Below are 21,705 nucleotides of genomic sequence, written 5' to 3' on the forward strand. Positions count from 1 at the left end.
CCTTCAACTAGTCGTCCTCAACCAGGGGACCCTGGACCCTGGGGAAATATAAGCATCTTCAGGTGTGGGGGAGGGGCTTGTTTGAAAACACACAATCAATATTAACATATACTTTTATGTTTAAAAAATAAGTAGGCCTTTTGTTTTCACTATGCAAACTAAGGAAAGTAAGGATGGACATATACAGAAAATAAAATAATCTCAGCAGGGAGGCCAGTTTTTCTAATCTTTTATCATGAGCCACAACAAAATAAGAAATATATATATTATGTCTTAATTCAGGACACAGTGTGTGTGTGTGTGTGTGTGTGTGTGTGTGTGTGTGTGTGTGTATGCGCGCGCATAATTAAAACAAAAAAATGTTTTAAACGCACTCTTTCTTCTTTAAATGCTGGTCATGACCAAGTAAACAGATTTCATGAACCACAGTTTGAAAAACATTTCCCTCAGGTGAGAGTGTCAGAATCTTAGGAGGAGGTGAGATTTTTAAGTTTATAAAAACAAGAAGCTTTTTTTGTGGTTAAGTAGTTGACCAGGTTCCAGGGATGCAGACTTCTCTTTCTTCTCTCCAAGGTCCCTGCTACGTTACTTTCTTTGATCCCAACTTGTGCAGGCAAGGGGTGAGAGCCAAAACCGGTTTGCTACCGTGTGGAAATCCTAGATTACATGCTGTATGAAGTTGGTAAATTGTAGGTACATAGTTTCGTTGTTTAAACTTACCTAACACCTGTTAAGAGCTCGATTAATAAATGATTAACAAACAGAAAATTAATTCGTTAATTCACTTTATCTTGGGATTTTTTTAGTTCTATCAGGTAACCTTTACCCCCATTCCAAATGAAGGTCCAGTTCTTAGCACTCCTGGCTCACGGGAGAGCAAAGCCCCATCTCCCCAACATACTTGAGGCCTCATCCTCCCATACAGGATGGGTCACATTCCACTCAGCCTGTTGAAATCCCAAGCAGTGATGCTCTCCTGACCACCCCGCTCCCACCCCTGTCACCATCTCCTGCAGCTGATCTCTCCTGCTAGCCCGCTTCTTAATCTACTTTTTAAAAGGTTAACCCTTTACTAAGAGTGACATTCTCATCTTTTCTCCTATTTCCCCATCCCACAGGTCCTGTATTCCTTCCACCCTTCCCTTCCCCAGAAGGCAAGAGCTCAGAGCAGGTATCTCACTTACCTTGTCCATGAAACAATTGTGCAAGCATAGTTTCTTGAATAATCTGATATTGTGATTTTTTTTTCCCTGGTATAAACCAATGAGATTCATTTTGACATTTCAAATGGATGGGAGGAGGAGGGACTATTTTATAGGGACAACTGCTTAGTCTGTCTATTCTAATTACCAAGGGTGGGATGAGAATGGGGGTGGGGTGGAGCACGCTATAGTGTTCAGAGCATAGATTTTGCAGCTAGCCAAACTTGGGTTGGAGTCGGTATTTTGCCACTCCCTAGTGCCTTATGACTTTGAGCAAGTTTCTGCCTCTCTGAAGGTGATCAGATTACCTCCCTCACAGAGACGCAGGGGGAATGGAAAGAAATAAGGCAAGTAACCCAGGACCTTGAACCTAGTAAGTGCTTAGTAAGTGGAGGCTATTATCAGCTATTATCTCTGGGAAAATGTACATTAAGATAAGGATGTGTACACACTCAAATCAAAATGGGAAGGCTGTCTTCCCTGCATGAGCTACATCTTTTTGGCTTGTGGCTTCTCTGCTTCTCTCCGCATATCCATTGTTCTTTGTCTACCTACAGCTTCCTCTGCTTTCTCATTATTTTTTGCCTCTTCAACTTGGGTTGACCATTTGGCATCTTTTAAGTTGCAGCCACCATTGCTGTGTTTCTTAGTCCAAAAACCCAGGAGAAGAACTGGGCTTGCCTAGCTCCCCTTTTCGCTCTAGACCATAACAGGCAGGATGGCGCCCAGTCTGGGCTCACTCCTTCAGTCATTTACTACGTGGTTACTCTTGGAAGGAGAAGTCTAACTTGTTCAAAGTGACAGAGACAGGTCCTCTAACTCTCAGTCCTATGGTTTTAGCTTAGGAGCACAAGCTTATAACCTCGTGGCTGTTTTTGTTCATTTCCCTCTATCATGTCCCATATCTAACTCATCACCAAGTTCTGATTTTTCTTCTGCAGTGTCTCACACTGGCCATAATCAAAGCCGTTTAGCATCTACTCCCTGGTCACTTCTTATCTGATCATTCCTTATCTGGTCATTCCTCCTGGTCATTCCTCAGTCACTGCAAGTACCTCTTATTTTCCATGCTTCTTTTGGGCTAATTCACCCAGAAGACATCTGTTGGTATATCATGTTTATTTTGCATATTTTCTGCTCTTTTTTCATGTGCATTTTGAGGTCTAATTCTGGCTTCCTATCAGAACTGAAATGAGGGTCTCATATACTGCAGCTGTTAGGATACTAACACTGCCATTAGAAACTCCCACAGTTCATTTGAATAGTAAATATCTGTGGATACTTGGAAAAATCATATGTGCAAATATGCTGCTATCATGAAATCACTCCCTTGTGGCTACATCAGCTTCCTATTTTCTGTTTTGTTGTTGTTGTTGTTAATCCTCACCCAAGGATATTTTTCCATTGATTTTTAGGGTGAGTGGAAGAGAGAGGGAAAGACCAAGAGAAACATCTATGTGAAAGAAACACACTGATTGGTTGCCTCCTGCACCAGTCCTGACCAGAGCTTGGGCCGGGGAGGAACCTGCAACCAAAGTAAGTGCCCTTGACCAGAATCGAACCCGGGACCCTTTGGTTCGAAGGCTGACGCTCTATCCATTGAGCCAAACCAGCTAGGGCCCATTTTCTATTTTGAAAATTCAAGCTCCCTGGGCCCTATATCAACTGTGATTTTGCTGATCTTGCCCTAGATGCCAAAGTAATGGAGCATTAAACCATCTGTCCCAAGATTCCAGAGTGCACGAAGCCAGGGGCTCCTTTCAGGGGACAGATGATGGGTCTATCAATTTCAGTGATGCTAGAAGTATCCCAAGGAATAGGAAAGGAGCCAATACTAATTGTATACCTTCATGATGCCACCACCACGTCTGGTATTTTGCCTACTTTATCTTATTGAATGCCAACATCCACCCCGTAAAGAAGTGGTAGGGGTGGGATGGGGTGGGGGAGTCCAAGTTTGACTGCCTAACCTGGATTCAGAGTTCTGACAGGTCTAGGAATACCCGGAAACCTGGTGGGAAGGGACCCATTTGCTTGAAGAATTAAGGATGTCCTGAATAATGACTCATTCTAAGGAGAGTGGGGCAAATTTGGGTGAAAATAGAAGGAATGTCATGAGTATTGTAAGCTTCCTGTCACTAATACTATCTGCTCACTCTGTTCTGGGGATTTCTACCTTAGTCCTAGTGAGATTGGACAAAAGATTAGAAACAAACATGAGCCTTGCTGGACAACTCACGTAATAGAGTTCCGCCACAGGGCTCTGGAGGGATGGTGGGAGCATGACGGCATTAAGCACCTGCAGCCTCAGCCTAGGCCTTGACCCCTGGGCAGCAGACGTCACCCCAGGATGCCACAGACAAAAATACAGGGAAATGGTAGATTTTGTGGCTGCTTGGATGACTATGGTTCATTACAAATACTTATGGAACAACCACTGGGATGGTTGGCCCATAAGTATGGGCTCCACATCCCATTCCCCCTTCCCCACTCTCAGAGCTGTTTGAGAAGAAATCAAAGAGGCCTATTTCACAAATACTATTGGCATATTTTTATCCATTCCCATACCTGGCTGGTATAGCCTGGGAGGCAGATCACAAACGTATTTTCATCTCTATTATATGGAGGAGAAACTGAGGTTTGGGTCTAAATTAATATAGTTCGAAAGTGGCAGAGCTTGAATTAGAATTTAGGTCCTCTTAATTTTGAAGCCCATGCTATTTCCACAATATTACTTATTCAACAAACATTTATTGAGTGTCTACTATGTATTAGGCACAGCAGGCAATGTGAAACAGATAAGGTTCTGCCCAACTGAACCACACCCCCAGTGGCAGAGATTGATAGCTGTTCACCAAAATGTAGTCTCCTCCTCTTTTTCACTCATGGCTAGGCTACATTTCCCAGCTTCCTTTGCAGTTAGGTTTTTAGGGGTAGCCCTCTGAATGTGAGTGGAAATGGTGAGTGACACTTCCAGGCCTGACCCACAAAAACCTCCCTCGCATATTTCTCTTTGCTGAGATGACTAGTGCAACCTCGGAAGCCCTGTGTGGAAATGTCAAAGCTGCCTCCGCTGACGAGGAACATATGATTTGGCCTGTTGCACGAGCAAGAAATCAACTTGTATTGTGTTTGAGACATTACACACTTAGGAGTGTATTTTTTATAGCACTAGCTATATCTTAATTAAAACACACTCCTACGTGAATACTGCCTGGAACAGTTTCCTTTTTTTTACCAAAAGAATTAGAGATAAACTTTGCTCCTTCTAAAACTAAACTACATTCCAGAGGCAACTTTGAAAATCTCGTGGTGTTATATGGAAAATAGGCACCTGCTGGCTGGAAGGAGCTCCTGTTGGCAGGATGGCAACACCAGGGACTCGTGTGAGAAAGCTTGTCTTGGTCCAGCACGGCCTATCCCTGAGGAGTGATTCTCCCCACGTCTGGTTCTGTATTAACCACCCCACTTTGCAAAAAGACTTGATGCTACACCCTCAACATGGCCTCTATCAGTTATATAAAGGCGACATCATCTCAACTTCTCCCTGCCACTCTTTTGTTTTCCTTCTCAGTTTTTGTGGGGGTTTTTTGGAACTCAGGTTGGGAAAATGATCGTTACTTCTTGGACCCCCTCAGAGAACTCCAAAGTTATCATAAGTTTTGGATAAATTAGTAGTCAGTGATTATATTATGACTAGAGGCCCGGTGCACGGATTCGTGCACCAGTGGGGTCCCTCGGCTTGGCCTGCGGGGAACAGGCCAAAACCAGCTCTCTGACATCCCCCAAGGGGTCCTGGATTGCGAGAAGGCGCAGGCCAGGCTGAAGGACCCCACTGGTGCACAATTGGGGCCCGGGAAGGACCATGGGAGGGCTCCAGGGCATGTCTGGCCCGTCTCCAGTCCTGATCAGCCAGACCCCAGCAGCAAGCTAACCTACCAGTTGGAGCGTCTGCCCCCTGGTGGTCAGTGTGCGTCATAGCAACTGGTCAAACGGTTGAATGGTCAGAGGAACACTTAGCATATTAGGCATATATATATATATGTGTGTGTGTGTGTGTGTGTGTGTGTGTGTGTGTGTGTGTGTGTGTGTGTATAATCTATAATAATAAAAGCATAATATGCTTATTAGACCAGACAACCGAACAACCTTCCGGACGACCTTCTGGATGAAGCCGGGGCTGCGAGGGCCAAGCCCCTTGCACGAATTTCGTTCATCGGGCCTCTAGTTTAGAAATAATCCTCACAGTTGAACCAAATGGTATACTAAGATTATGTTTTATTTCAATACACTTTCCCTATAGTTCATAAATGGCATATTTTTTTGTTTAAAATTTCTTTTTTTTTAAAAATACTTTTTTATTGATTTCAGAGAGGAAGGGAGAGGGGGAGAGAGAGACAGAAACATCAATGATGAGAGAAAATCATTGATCGGCTGCCTCCTGCATGTCTCACACTAGGGATTGAGCCTCAACTCAGGCATGCGCCCTGACCGGGAAATGAACTGTGATCTCCTGGTTCATAGGACGATACTCAACCACTGAGCCATGCTGGCTGGGCTGTTTTGAATTTCTTTTGTCTTCTATGAACCTATCACTGGTTTTCCCATCGATTACAGTTTCTCTGTCAGAGGTTGTCATGCGGTTCACCGGTAGAAGTTAGCTTAGAGGTTACTTTTGTTGAGAGGAAGAGGGCTTGAGGGAGACCTGGTTACATTCTGTTTCACATTCTGGGTTCTGATTACACTTATTGTTCATTTTGTGAACATTCTTTGAACCGAGCACTTATGATTTGTGTACTTTTTTATATGTTATGTTATCTGCAATGAAACAATTTTAATGTACCAGATCATGAAGATAAACTGAAACAATATTGGAAATTCCAGGAAATGAGATTCTTCCGCATAAATAAGCTCCACAGTCCATGACTTCATCATTATGTGTAGGATTTGGTCTCTGGGGTGACCAATATTAATTACGATGTGTGAATTTTTCAGGGTAGAAAGGCAAATACACAGCATCTTGTCCAGTCATCTGTCCACACACTTTTGAGGGTGGAATATTGACGTCGAAGTACCTATAGTGGACATCAGTTATTTTTGTTTCTTTTTGTCTTCCCAGAATTCCTTCCTTAGTGGCTGCCCCTGCCTAGTATGTCCAATACATGGTTTTGATGGAGTTGTTTGTCATAATGACATTGTGCCATCAACCCCCAACATAGAGTTTGATGTTTGCTCTTTGCTTAGCCAACAACATTTTTTATGCCAGGAATTGAACTTTGAGCTGAGAAATGCAGGCAGAGAAGGAGTTGAAGCTCTCTGGTCTGAAAGCAGTGCCACAGAAAGACAGTTCACTTGTTCCCGCTACCAATGTCCCTGAAGCTGCTTTGGTTCTGGCCTAGTTTGCAACCAAAGAATTGATAAAGCATCAGACCCTCAACCTGCAAGGTTTAGAAATTCAGTTCTATTAGTTCATCCAGGAATTTTCTTTTTATTATTATGCTACATAGAATTGGTTAACATTGTCCAAATTCACAGGAATTTGATCTATAAAGCCTGACATTAATTAATTACTTTTTTTCTGGGAGATATTTTTAGTTTAAAGACTAAAGGAATCATCTTGCAGAACGCATTTATTTCATATTTAACATGTATTTAGTATGGCCTGACTGTTAGGTACGATGGTGAGCAAAGAAAAATGAAACTGGGTGTTTTCAAAATGATGTTCAAAACCGTCAAAATCATGTCTTGATGTGCTATCCTTCCTACCTCTAGTTGTATAGTGTACTTAATTGATTTTTCTAAAATTTCATTTTGTTGTCCTCTGGTCAACAACCTTCAGTGGTCCCTCACCATCTACCTATTGTCCAGAATGCTTCCATCTCTCTCTTTAAAAAAAAAAAAAAACAAAACTTTATTGTTGAAAGTATTGCATATGCCTCCCCTCTCCCATTGACCCCTTCTAGTCTGCCCCCACCCTTCTCCCCACCCCAGGCCTTCACCACCCTATTGTCTGTGTCCATGGATTAGACATAGATGCATGGATTATACATATATACATGGATTATACATATACATATAAGTTCTTTGGTTGATCTCTTCCCACCCACCCCCGCCTTCCCTCTAAGATTCCACAGTTTGTTCCGTGCTTCTAACTCCCCTTCCCTAGATCGGGCTTCCTTAAAGCTCTTATACTACACTAGAGGCCCAGTGCATGATTGAATCATGCATGTGTAGGGTCCCCTACATGCTTTCGCTTTCGATCGCGGGGGAACTGGGTGCCTGGTACTGGAGCAGACAGGCACCCAGCTCCCCCGCTTTTGATGGTCCGCGGCGGGATGTGAGCTCACTGCCCCAGAGACCCCTTCTGTTCTGCAGCACAGCCATGGCGCAGACGCCCTGCCGGCCCAATCGGCTACCCCAGCCACCCCGAGTCCCGCCCCCAGCGCCTCCCTCTGGCCCAATCGTGGGCGTAGCGGAGTGATGGTAATTTGCATATTGCCATTTTATTAGGTAGGATTCCAGGGCCTCCGGGAGGCGCTCCAGGTGCTGTCCCCACCTCCCTTTCAGAGCCTGCTCTGCCTCAGCACCTCTAGGTGAGTCTGGTTACCTCAGCAGTAGCTCTGCCTCTCTGATCCGTTTATCTTGATCCTAGCTATGCCCCAGTTTGCTGTCTCTTGATCTTCCTCCTCCCTGCACTTTGCAATTCCATGTGCCAATCTTTCCTCCCTTCCTGCCCTGCTTCAACTCCCACAACCAGGTGGGAATACTACCTGAGGTCTCTTAGTTGCAGAAGGGAGTTAGGACAAGAATCAAGTCCTGCAGTCCAAGACTGGCATTCAAAACCCTCTAAAATGCGGTGTATTTTCTTTTTCTTTGCATGAACATACCATTCTAGCTGGAATAGTGATTTTCCCTGTCATTATGGAAAACGAAGCATTTCTAACTCTGCCTTTGCCTACATTGTTGTCTCTCCCAGGAATCCCGCTGCTTCTTCCCTTCCTGTCTGCATCTGAGCCACCAAGAACTTTACAAATGCTCCTGCAGATCCTTTAGCGCTTCACCCCCTCTCTTCACTCCCCCCAAATGTCCTTCTGCTTTGCTAGTTACTTTGCCAAACCTGTCTTATCTCTAATGCCAGTTTCAAGGTAGTGACATCTTAGACATTTATATATACAGTATATTATCAATTAAAGTTTTTGTGCTGAGGTCCTGCTCTGTGAAGGGAACTTCTCTGGGCATTTGGGAAATATGAGGAAATATAAGACTTAGGTCCTGCCTTCAAATAAATTGCAGCCTAGTTGAGGAGGCTGTCATTGTGACCCTTGCACATTAGGCCTGCATTAAGTCCCATTTTGTATTAGTCTGCTAGGGCTGCCGTAACAGAACACACAGACCAGGTAGGTGGCTTAAACAACAAAAAATATATTTTCTCACAGTTCTGGAGGCTAGAAGTCCAAGATCAAGGGGTTGGCAGGTTTGGTTTCTTATGAGGCCTCTTTCCTCGGCTTGCAGGTGGCCACCTTCTCACCGTGTCCTCACAAGGTTTCTCCTCTGTGCCTGAGTGCATCCCTGGTGCCTCTCTCTTTTTAGATTTATTTTTCAATTACAGATGACATATAGTATTATTTTGATTTAAAGTGTACAACATAGTGATTAGACATTTATGTATGCCTTATGAAGTACTCACCCCAATAAGTCTAGTATCCATCTGACACCATGCATAGTTATTACAGTATTGTTGACTATATTCCCTATGGTGTACTTTACATCCCCACGACTATTTTTATAACTGCCAATTTGTACTTCTTAATCCCTCCACCTGGTGTCTCTTTGTGTGATCAAATTTCCTCTTCTTTATAAAGGACAGTCAGATTGGATTGGGGCCCACCCTACAGCCTCATTTTCTCTTAATCATCTCATTAAAGGCCCTTTCTCCAAAAACAGTCACATTCTGAAGTACTGGGGGTTAGGATTTCAACATGTGAATTTGGGGGGAGGGTCACAATTCAGCCCACAATCCTGTCGAATGATTGGTTAATTATAATCCTGTGTAATCAGTTCCACCTCCCAACGGAGGCTAAACAGTTGTGGCAATTGCCTGTGGGTTGTTGGCTAACATATCTCTGGGTTTTTGGGAGGCATTCCATCAGATATACTTCCTTCGTTTTTTTTTAGTACAAACTACAATGTAAGACACAGGGAAGTCCTTATTTCCTTGAGCAGTAATAGAAATCTATAATTTCTGTATTTGGTTTTCTGTCTTTCAAAATTGGAGGTGGAATCCCTAAATGGCCCACAAGAACATTCAGGGGATTATAATTGTATCTCTTAGTATTATAGTCCTTCTAAAATTTCTTGAAGCTTGGTTTTCTACCATTGGTCCTCCATGCCATAAAATTTTTGTTGAGTCTTTTCTATGGTTAAATCTTGTCAAGAATCTGGTCTAGCCCAGATGACGTGGCTCAGTGGTTGAGCATCAACCTGTGAACCAGAAGGTTGGAGTTTGATTCCCAGTCAAGGCACATGCCAGGGTTGCAGGCTCAATCCCCAGTGTGGGGCATGCGGGAGGCAGCTGATCAATGATTCTCTCTCATCATTGATGTTTCTGTCTCTCTCTCTCTCTCTCCCTTCCTCTCTAAAATCAATAAAAATATATTTTAAAAAAATAATTTGTCCTATTAGGTGCATGATGAGGGTGCATGGCAGATATCAGGGATAATTACAGGCCAGTGAAGTTAATAGGCATATGGAGTAGGTAAGGGCAGGCCTCCTAGAGGTGCGGCTGGCTCTGGAGTTCGATGAGTGAAGGAACAGAGTGATGAAACAAAGTGGCCAGTATTTAGGGTTTGCTGAAGTCTAGAGGACAAAGTTGAGGGAACAGTGAGTAAAGTTCTGCTCTACTGAATGGAGAAGCATCAGGCTAAGAATTTGGGGGTGCAGGTGGGGGAGAGATGTTGGTCTGCAAGCGTGCAACATTGCTTTGCACTCTCTCTGTTCCACCCGCCAGAATAGCCTTTTCAAAACTGAGCACTGTTGGTCTTTGAGCATTAATGTAAGCGACAGTCATGTGCATTTCCAATAGTTAGCATACACAGGTGTGGCCACACGGGTTGCTTAGGGCTGGTCTGTTGGGTTCTGTCACACCAGTTGTTAAATATTTTGAATACCCCTGTGCATATGTATAATTTATCTATCATTTTCGGTAAAATTTCTATCAAGGGCACCAGGTACTTTGCTATTCGGTGTCCTCATATAAAGATTTACATGATAAATATCACTTGGCATTCAGAATGCCAGATGATAAATAATTTTATGCTGGAATGTACAGTTCCAATTAACATCAGCACTGAAGTCACCAGAACTGTCAGTTTCTCTAACGGCAGTGACAATTTGTCTTGGTTTCCTTGGTGTCATCCGGTACATTGGCCAAAGAGGTATTTCAACCTCCTTCTTGCCTCTTTTCTTTTTTCTTTAATTTGAACCTAAGCTTTTGCTACTGGACACATAAGTGCAGCATTGGGAGGTTCCCTTATCATTCATTCATTCCTCCAACAAATACGATAGAGTTTCTACCAACTAGCTATTTGACCTTGGACAAGTCACTAGCAACTAATTAGCTATTTGACCTTGGACAAGTCACTTAAGCTCTTCAGGCTTCAGATGCCTTATCTAACATGAGTAAGTTGGGCCAAGACCTCTTCCTGTCTTAGGAGTTTGTGATTGTAGGACATTAGATAAGGAAAGAGTCAAGGGTAAGAGTGTCTCCTGCCCCTAGGGACACTAGAAAAGCAAGGAGATAGCAAACTCCTGAAGAAAGGGTAGTAGGAGAAGGGAGGCCAGGAGAGGCTGGAGGGCAGTGACGAGACTGGGCAATGGGGAAGAGCAAAGGGGCAAAATAGACTCCTGGAATCATAGCTGTAGACACTCACCAAACAAGAAGCTATGGCTTTGACCGGTGTGGCTCAGTGGATGGAGCGTCGGCCTGCGGACTGAGGGGTCCCGAGTTCAATTCCAGTCAAGGGCATGTACCTTGGTTGCGGGCACATCCCTAGTAGGGGGTGTACAGGAGGCAGCTGATCGATGTTTCTGGCTCTCTATTCCTCTCCCTTCCTCTCTGTGAAAAATCAGTAAAATATATATTTTTAAAAAACCAAACAAACAAGAAGCTATGTGCAGGCTCTGAGCTTGTGGACTCAGGATATGCTGCGTGTGAAGCACATCCTTGACCCTTGCGGACTCCATGAATAGGAATATATACTTCTCCCTCCCCGAAATGAAGACATACAAGCACCAGTATTTCAGTTAGCTTAATACATCAGACTTCCCTATTAAAAGATGATGGCCGCCGAAGCCGGTTTGGCTCAGTGGATAGAGCGTCGGCCTGCAGACTGAAAGGTCTCAGGTTCAATTCCGGTCAAGGGCATGTACCTTGGTTGCGGGCACATCCCCGGTGGGGGGTGTGCAGGAGGCAGCTGGTCAATGTTTCTCTCTCATCGATGTTTCTGGCTCTCTATCCCTCTCCCTTCCTCTCTGTAAAAAATCAATAAAATATATATAAAATAAAATAAAATAAAATAATAAAAGATGATGGCCCCTTTTTCATCTTTATAGCTTTGCAGCCACTGTAGAAAGAAGGCACTCAGTTTGTTAAATTGAACTGAAGAATCTTCGTAAATTTTACTCAGCTTGGTACTGACGGGAAACTCAGACTGATTTAGAGTGACTAATACATTGGATTATTTTAGCATTAATGTTTGTACTTCATATATTTTACTTATATAAAACCTTCCTTCATTTTGTTTATTTGTTTCTTTCACAATGTAAGCTTTTCAGGTCAGAAATAGTTCCCTCTGCATCCGTAATACTTAGAATGCTTGGCACATAGTGGGGCTTTTAATAATTATTTATTAAATGATTTCATGAATGAATCTCTGGATAAAATCTCTACTTGTAATTCTTGTAGAATGAAAACTTAGGGCCTGCCAGCTTTCACTGAGGAAGTGTATACCCAACAATTTCTCCTTCTCTGCTTTCTCATGCTTTTCCACTGCCCAACTGGCAGAGTTTGGGCACCCCTGGAAGGAGGGAGGGAAAGAGGAGTGTGTCCACCCCATCAAGCTGAGAGAGGGGGGATTTGTCACCCTGTAACCACCCAGAAGGTTCCACAGCTGCTAGAGTCTGCAGCTCAGTGCAGGGAAAGTTTGGCCAGGGATAGCCAGTCCCCCGTGAGCAGTCTAGGGGCCCAGCAGGGAGGATCCCTCAGCAGGATCTGCCTGGGAACTCTTCAGCAGCTCACTAATTGGTACCCCTATGAGTTCTCACCCATGTATCAGCTGATTGGAAGAGGCCCTGTTCCCCAGCACCAGCAGATGGTAGGTCCCATCTTCACAGGAAAATTCAGTCGTCATTGGTCAGCAGAAATATGAACGAATGAGTTGGCGTACCAATAACTGTTCGTTGCATTAGTGTACAGGTTCTTCTGAAAGCCAGGCCTAGTGAAAAACAAGGGCTGTTGGCTTGTATCATGCTGGATGTGGAGGGTCCTGCCTTCATGAGCTCACAGGCTGGTGGAATCCACAGCCTCACCTAATGATGGGAAAGGGTGTCTGTCACTCCTAGCAACCATTCCTGCAGCTCTCAGAAAGGCTAACCAGCCATGAAGAGGGTGGCCCTACTCTCTGTGACACTACCTGTCTCCACGCCCCAACCTTCCTAATTGGGAAGAAAACCATCTGCTTGATGGAATTCATGAGATGTCTAAGGCATTCTGTAAGTTTCTAAAGTAATTTGTTTCTCCTCCTGTAAGTGTGTGAATTCCAAAAGCAGATTGCTTAAGTAACAGTTATGTCCTTTGATTTGATAACCTTCTTTGAAGAATAAAGTCTAAGGACGGAATCCAAAAGCAAGAGGAAGGAGGAACAAACCTCAGATTTGCAATAATAGGGAATGGTGAAATCAATACAACCTTTAAAGAAAATTAGATCATAAAATGGTTTATGCATGTATTACACTTCTGATTACTGATTTATAAAAATGTCGGCACTTTTACATACTGTGAAAAGGTCATATCACTAATCTGTGTGTAGCGCAAGGCCTTGCCTATGATAGGTATTTAGTAACATGTACTGAACAAATAAAGGAACCAGAAGTAAATTTAGAGAAATGCTTGGAATTTATATTAATCAGATTTATTTTACTGTAAAGTTGCTTAAATACATAACAAAAGAGCTTTTAAAAAAGATTATCTATTCAATTTCAGGCCTACAAAAGGAAAAGGAGGAAATACCAAAACGTTAACAAAGTGGTGATGTCTAAGTCGTGGACTACAGGTAATTTCTATTTTATCAACTTCTCTGTATGTTCTCAGTTTTCTACAATAACCATAATCAGGGAGAGATGATTTATTGAAAGGATCATCCTGAGCTAGTGAGTTACAAATCCAAAGGAACGAATCTCTGTTTCTGAAATTGCAGGCACTATAGTAAGCTTGGGGGTGGGATACATCTGGCATCTCTCAGAGCTCACAACACAGACCACTGCAAGCCAGTCCTCCTACAAACACAACTGGCTTTGGTATTCACACTTCACAACTGAGAAGCACCCGCTACAACCTGTCTGATTGAAGCCTACATATGTTAGGGAGGCAAGACTTTGTTTTACATCATTCATGCTTGAGAAAATAGACGATATCGTCATCTTAGGAAGGTGCAAAGAAAGCGTTCCATGTGGCGTGCTTTCAGCAGTGAAAATTTTAAAATAAACAAAATGTCCATTATAGAGAATATAATCCCCAAAATTCAGTTGTAAAAAACAAAGGATATGTATTCATCATCTTCTTAGTTAAGACCAGAATGCCTGGACAGCAGGCACCTTAGGAGAAACCGGAGAGTTGTTGAGACTGAAAGGTATGAAGTGGTCATTTAAGAAAAGCTGATTGTCTTTTATTTTTAAAAAAATTTTTTAAATTAATTTCAGAGAGGAAGGGAGAGGGAGAGAGAGATAGAAACATCAATGATTAGAGCTCAATCATTGATTGGCTGCCTCCTGCACGCCCCCTATTGGGGATCAAGCCTGAAACCCAGGCATGTGCCCTTAACCAAAATCCAACCTGGGACCCTTCAGTCCGCAGGCTGACGCTTTATCCACTGAGCCAAACCGGCTAGAGCAAAGATTGTCATTTAAATACGATCACTCCTACATTGCTACTAGGTCTGGGACACATTGGAGCTGTGCTGGAGAATTCACCCCCAAGCATGAAGCAAGATGATGTTGCTAAGTACTTAGTTCCGAAAAGTGAATTAACTAACGTGGAAGCTAGGAATATTTTAGAGAATAACTGCTGCCTATTGTATAGGAATCAAGTTACAGCCACTAATGAACAAGACCCTGCAAAGAGATCAGAAAACCTGGTATGTGATAACGGAACACTACGACACAGTAAGTTCTTTATGTGGCTTTAATAAGTCAACTTCCTGGGCAGAAAGTTTTGCCACCCAAGTAAAAGCTTAGGGGTACTAGAACAAGAAGAAACTCTAAGAAACTTAATGCAAAGTCATTATCATTTGGAGGCAAAAACTGTCTAATTTTTAATTGCTAAAAAAAAAAAAATTTCTAAGCTGCTTCCAATGAAGCCCTATGTTTATGTAATACCTACTTTCATTTAATACCACATGCTAGAAGATAGTAACCTTCAGCAGAGTTCAGATGCATTTTACATAAAGCGGTGTTCTGAGCAGTTCAAAGCAAGGCATGGCTGTGTATAAAGGGCTCAACCTCCAGTCTGGACCACAAAGTGGACCCAAAGTCCTGTTGCTCTGGAAACAGTCAAGTTCAGATAGATGCAGAATGTTTGTACAGTGGCCCTCTTATTTAAAACTCTACGCCTGGGTTGTAAATCAAGGCCACATCTCTGTCAAAAGGACACTTGGATTCTCCAGGCAAGAGACGGATGCTTCATTGCTTATTGATATAATTGCACACACCAAAGCTTCTGACACCTATGATTGTAGAGAACAAAGTTTCTCCGTGAGTAGGAAAGCAGTAGTCACTCAAAGAAGGCGGCTATTATGACACTTTACAGCTGCAGCATGTCCTTAGGGGACTCTGCATCCTGTTAGCTGTGCAGCTGGCTCTATCTATGCCTATTCTTCTAGCCCGATGAACGGCTGAGCAGATTGTTACCTTCTTGGTTTGAGCTCATTTTTACTTTCTTATGGGCAAACAGTAAACTAAGCGATTTGCATATGTTTTTTTTCATTCAATCTTTGCAATAATCCTTTGCTAGCATCCTATTTGCCAATGAGGACAGGGAGGCTTGGAGGTGTTCAAAGTGGTCAGTTCAGAGTCACACAGCTAATAAGTGGTAGAGCCATTTCACACCCACATCTTCCTAACTCTAAACCTAATTTTCTTAATGCCTACACTTCAAGCACATGTAGAAATTAAAGACTATTCAAAGGAAAATTGACAAAGTTCGTTTTATGAGAACGCGGCAGGACCCTAGATTGGAACAATTTTTTTTTTTTTTCTAGAGGTCTTTGGCAAACATGCAGTTAAAAAAAAAAAAAAGTATGTACCCTGCCCTGGCTGGTGTGGCTCAGTTGAGTGTTACCTAGTATACCTAGAGGTTGCTGGATTGATTCCCAGTCAGGGCACATGCCCAGGCTGTGGGTTTGATCCCCGTAGTGGGTGTGCAGGAGGCAGCTGATTGATGGTTCTATCTCATCAATGTTTCTCCCTCTCCCTTCCTTTCTTTCTCTAAAATCAATAAAAACATATTTTTTAAAAAGAGTCTTACAGAGATATTTATACAACCATGTTCATTGCAGCATCACTCACAATAGCTAAAATGGGGAAATAAACCAAATGTCCACTGACGGATGAATGGATAAGCAAATATATACATGACAGAATATTATTCAGCCTTAAAAAGGAAGTTATGCCACGTGCTACAACATGGATGAACCCTGAGGACATTATGCTAAGTGAAATAATAGGTCAGCCACAAAAAGACAAATACTGTAGGGTTTCCCTTACAGTCGTCTAAATCATAGAAACAGAAAGTGTAATGGTGGTTGCCAGAGGCTGGGGGAGGGGAGGATGGGGAGTGATTGTTTAATAGATATAGAGTTTCAGTTTTACCAGATGAAAAGAGTTGTAGAGATGGATGATGGTGATGTCTGCACAACAATGAGCATGTATTTACTACCACTGAACTGTACCCTTCAAATGGTTATGCTGGTAAATAGGTTTGTGTGTATTTTAACACACACACAAAAAGAAAAGAAAAGTGGGTTATAGTTGTTCTGGCAAGTGGTTATGGTTTGTAGAAAAAGTAAGAGGGTTTTACTGAAGAGTTTTACTTAAGAAGGACTTTCACCCTGGAAAAGGAGCTCTTTTCTTAAGCGTCTTGGGATGGTTATGGCAATAGAAGTAATACCTTAAATGTCATTCATCATTCAACAAAATCTCAGCATTGCATGTCCTAAGGAAGTTTTAAAGTTAATCGGCACTGAGCTGCAGGAGTTTGTGTGTGTGTGTGTGTGTGTGTGTGTGTGTTTGGGGGGGGCGGTGCTGGAAGGAGATACAGGTATTATTAACAACTAGTGGCCCGGTGCACGAAATTTGTGCACATTAAAAGGGGATTAATGAGAGGAAATAATTTAATATTGCTATTTTCCCTTTCTCTATAATAGAAGTGTCAGAGATGAAGAAAATTAGTAAAATGTATATGAAAACCTTCCTCCTGCCAGAGTCTGGGGCTCACCACAGGACCCAGAGTCAAGTCCTCGCCCACCCACATGCACCTCAAAATCGCATGAGACCCAGACCCGGCCGGCCCACCCCCATTGGGCTAGATCCAGACCTGGCCAGTCCCACCCTTGTCAAGTCCTGACGGGCAGGGGGCATAGCCTCAGGTCCCCTGGCCGGGTGCCAGGACGGGGGGCGTGGCCTGAGGTCCCCCAGCCCAGACTGGGGTGGGGGGCGTGCCTTGAGGTCCTCCATCAAGCCCCACCAGGTGGGGGACATGGCCTGAGATCCCCTGTCAAGCCCTGCTGGGTGGGGGGCATGGCCTCAGGTCCCCTGTCAAGCCCCACTGGCAGGAGGACGCAGCCTCAGGTCCCCTGTCAAACCCCGCTCGGCGGGGGCATGGCCCGAGTTCCCCCGACCCAGCACTGGGGGTTCACCTTGAGGTGCCCCGTCAAGCCCCGCTGAGTGGGGGGCACAGCCTGAGGTCCCCTGTCAAGCCCAGTCAGGCAGGGGGGCGCAGCCTCAGGTCCCCTGGCCCGGTGCTGGGGCAGGGGGTGTGGCCTGAGGTCCCCTGTCAAGCCCTGCCAGGTGGGGGGTGAAGCCTGAGGTCCCCTGGCCTGGTGCTGGGGCGGGGGGAGCAGCCTGAGGTCCCCTAGCCCAGCACCAGGATGGGAAGCGCACCTTGAGGTCCCCTGTCAAGCCCTTCTGGGCGGGGGGCATGGCCTGAGGTCCCCGGTCAAGCCCCATGGGGTGGGGGAGGGCGTAGCTTCAGGTCCCTGCTGATTGCTCCTTAAGGCTCCTTATGGGAACTTGGCCTCAGCTGTGGGTGCAGCCATCTTTGTGACGGAGTGATGGTCAATTAGCATATTCCCTCTTTACTAGATAGGATTGAAGCTATGGAAACAAACTAAGTTAATTTAAGTGAGAGGAAAGGAGGGGAAAAAATAAAACCTTGAGGATACCAACATCTATGGCTTTGTAAAATAGGAGCAGCCAAGGAAAGTGCTAGGAGAGGGAAGGTCAGAAGACGGGTGGAGAAAGGAGGATGACGTAGAAGACAGAAAGGAGAGGAGAGTTTCAAAAAGGAGAAGTTAGCAGCATCAAGCATGGAAGTGTCCGTTGGATTTGGCAATTGGCAGTCACTAACAGGAGTCAGCATTACCTGTGCAAGGGGCTGGCTCCCACAGCCTGGCTTGGACTAGAGTGGGAGGCAGGTCCTGCAGAATGGGACTGACCTGGCTCTTACTGGGGATGGGGACTCTGCAGTTGGCTAGAGGTCTTGCTAAACCAGGTGAGGCCAAGAACGAATGAAATGCAACTAGGGTCCCAGTGACAGGCTTTTGACCAGAATCAATTGAATGAACATATAAATGAATGGATCTATGCATGAATGTGGGGCGTGGGCTAACGATGGTTCAATGTGAAGGACAGGGAGAGGAGGTTGATATAGGGTATGGCGGGATGGAGTACCTACCGCTGGAAGAGGTTGCCCAGTGTCTCAGAGAGGGGCAAGGGAGGTTGGAGTGTTCAAGGCAGTCAGGTTTCACCGTGAAGGGGTGTGAGTGAATGAGAGAGAGAGAGAGAGAGAGAGAGAGAGAGAGAGAGAGAGAGAGAGAGGCTTGAAGATTCACAGGGTAGAAAGCACTGCAGGGAAAGCGTTGGGTTTGGGAAGACAGGTAAGTGGGAATAAGAGCGCAGGAAGGGATAGACGGGTGCTTCACAGAGCTCTTCCGCAGCCGCTGACTCACTCATCCTCAGCCCAGCGGAGAGAGACGGGTATTCCACCGCCAGCCTTTGGAAAGAGGGATGCTTTCCAGATAAAGCCATCACGGCTCGGAAAGCCTGCTCAGCAGCTGTTTGATTCCTCTGGTGACAAGAAACACTCGGCTTTTGGAAGTAGCAACTTCCATTATGGAGTCTCTCTTCTCTCTCTCTCTCTCTCTCTCTCTCTCTCTCTCTCTCTCTCTCTCTCTCTCTCTCTTTTTTGAGCCAATTGAAAAGAAGAAAGGTGTAGGCCCCCTTGAGGGGAAAGTTCTGTCAATGTTAGACGTTCGGGGTAATGCACAGACTTGCAGAGCCCGGCGGGTCGGTCAGGTCTTTTAATCTGCAAAACGAGGTGGGCTGGCGATCGCTTTCCCCGGGTCTAACCGCCCGTGAAGTCATCGCGGCCACCACCTCCCAGTTTTGCAGAACACAAAACGAGGCCCGCGGGAGTGTCTCGCGCACAGTAATACAACCCATTAGCGCAGGGGCAGGCCCCGCGCCCTCCGCCACCCCCGGAAAGACGAGCGCCGCGGAGGCTGCACGCCGGGCGGCCCGGGGGGTCCGAGGCCGCTTCCCGGCCGCGGCGGGAGGGACGCCCCGCGGGAGGGCAGGAGTCCCGGGGCCTCCTTTCCCACACTTCGCGAGGGCGCGGGCCGGGGCGGAGCGCGGCACCCTCCCGGGGCCTCCGCCGGCAGAGGGCGCGGGGCGGCTCCTCGCTCCGCTGCCCCGGCGAGTGGGCAGCGCGCGCCGTCGGAGCTCGCGGGCACCGGGTCGCCGCGGCCGGGCCGGCCCGAGAGCGCAAGGGCAGCGCGGCGGGCGGGGCGCGGGGCGCGGGGCGCGGGCGGGGGGGGGCGGGGCGGGGCGCGGAGGAGGCGGGGCCGCGAGCGGGGGGCGGCGGCGGCGGCGGCGGCGGCGGCGGAGGAGGAGGAGGAGAACATGGCGGCCGCGGAGAGCGGCTGAAATGCCTGTTCTTCAGGCCAGGCGAGCGGGAGTCTGACGCGGTTCGCCCGGCCCTCCCCTCCGACGGCTGGACCGCGGCCTCGGGCGCCTGGGCCTCTCTGCTCCCCGCGGCTCCCTCGAGCGGAGCCCGCGCCGGGTCCGTGCTGCATCCCCTGCGGGGGGACCCCTGCTCCGGAGGAGGGGGCCCGAGAGCCGCGGCGGCGGCGGCGGGCTCCCGGGCCGAGGAGACGCGGAGGCCGCGGCGGTGCTGCCACGGTCGCGGGCGAGCGCGGCGCCCGTCAGCGCGGCCCAGAGGCGGCGGCGGCGGCAGGTGAGTGGCGGGCGGCGGGCGCCCAGCCTCCCGGTGGGTGCAGCTGTCACGAGCCGCGCGGCCGCCGAGGCCCTAGGGGGCGGGGAGCAGCTGGCGCCCCTCCGCCCCCTGCTCTGCTCTCTCCCCGGGCCGCCCCCCGCCCACGCTCCCCGGTTCCTCCCGGCCTCGCGCGCGGCCGGAGGGGGCGGAGGTCGCAGCTGTCACGGCACCAGCTGGGGGCTGCGCCGCGAGGGGCACCGCGGGGCGGCGGCGGCGGCGGCGGCCACTGGGCTGCCCCTGCCCGGTTGCCCTAGTTTTTCGCGCGGACCGGCGAGCATCCGCGGGTGCGCCAGGCTCGCGGCCCCGGCCCGGCGTGGGGAGCGGCGCCCCGAGCCCGCCGTGCTCCCCGCCGCCGAGAGGGGGAGCCGGAAGTCGGCGCGGGCGCCCCTCGGCCCCGGCGAGCGCGGTGACCTTGGCCGGCGGGTTACCCTCCCGGAGGCTCGCCTGCGCGGACTGCGAAATGGGGATGACCGCGGCGTGCCTCGCCGTAAGCGCAGCCCTTCGACGGCGCTCCGGTGGGCCCCCGGCGCGCTGGCTTTCTCCTTCTCTCCACGAGGGGTTTCGGGGGGGGGCAGGAATGGGGTGCATACGTGAGATCTTAGAGGGTTTGGTCCCCTTCCCGGGATTCTGCTGGAAGGACCCGGGAAGGGGCGCACACGGGCTGCCGATTGGGAGCGGTGGGACAGTGGATGGTCCGCGGCAGAGCTCGAGCCCTCGCCTGGTCTCCTGGAAGAGAAATGTTGAAACCGGACCCCGGGGCCCCTGGTCCTGGCTGCCCAGCGATGGTTTTGTTACCCCCCTTGTTTTTATTTATGGACGTGCTTATTTTAAAGCACCCCTTCCCCTGGGCTGGAAGCTGCCCGGGCTGGCGGTGTTAGAGGCAGACGGGGGGTTTGACCATCAGCCTGTGTGTGTGTGTGACAAGGACAGTCCATGGAGCCATCCGTGGCCGCAGAGTTCGGTGGGGAAGCAAACTTTTAAGCCGAAGGGTCTTGCAGCCTTTCCCTGCTCGGCTTTCCTTGACGATAGAGGCCTTGAAGAGGCAGGTGTCCTTGTGGAGAAGGTGACTTTTGCCTCTTTTCTCTGGAGAGGGTGCATTTTTAAAGTTGAGGCTGATGATAGTGAATGAAGCTGTTCTTGCCCCAGCACCCTCTGTAGCTAGCTGTCCAGAGATGTCTCTGTGGGGTGATCTGTGAGGGCTGGGACTTACCCTTCAGCGATGAAGAAATCAAGGGTCCGTGGGAAACAGGGCTGTGGGGGAAGCTTAGATTGCAGGGGACTGTTGAAAGGATGGGTTTCAAGGGTTAAATTTGTTTTGAGGTGTGTCTCCTCTTCTGGAATTGGTTGGAGGTTAGTATTAAAAAAAAAAAAAAAAAAAAAGTTGGCCAAAGGGGCCTCCCAGCTTATTTCACAGAAGCTGTGATGTAGTAGGAAGGGGGTCAGATTTCTTCACTGTTGAGAATAATGTGAGAAGAGCGTATTTGCTTGGGTCTTTTGGCTCTTCGACGAGGAAAAGTTTTGGGTTAAAGGTAGCAGTGGGGTGTGATTCAGCTTACTACGGCAGGGGCATTCCTTGAGCTGTTTGTTATAAGCTAAATACAATTGGAAGGGTGTCTATTTTACCTCCTGTGCTTGGTGGAAAGGTCTAATTTGGTTTTATGGAACTAGTGTCTGAAATGT

The 21,705-nt window shown here is 47.2% G+C and overlaps 1 protein-coding gene across 1 annotated transcript in view; it reads left to right on the forward strand.

The window, feature by feature from the left end:
• The first annotated feature begins 19,629 nt into the window (after positions 1–19,629).
• NCOA1 (nuclear receptor coactivator 1) overlaps positions 19,630–21,705 on the forward strand; it is a 167,265-nt gene continuing 165,189 nt past the window's right edge. Inside the window, exon 1 of the mRNA XM_054728547.1 lies at positions 19,630–19,986. The gene's annotated coding sequence lies outside the window, so the exon portion shown is untranslated. The remainder of the gene's footprint in view (positions 19,987–21,705) is intronic.

Source organism: Eptesicus fuscus, chromosome 16, assembly GCF_027574615.1.
Source record: "Eptesicus fuscus isolate TK198812 chromosome 16, DD_ASM_mEF_20220401, whole genome shotgun sequence".
Classification (NCBI taxonomy): domain Eukaryota; kingdom Metazoa; phylum Chordata; class Mammalia; order Chiroptera; family Vespertilionidae; genus Eptesicus; species Eptesicus fuscus.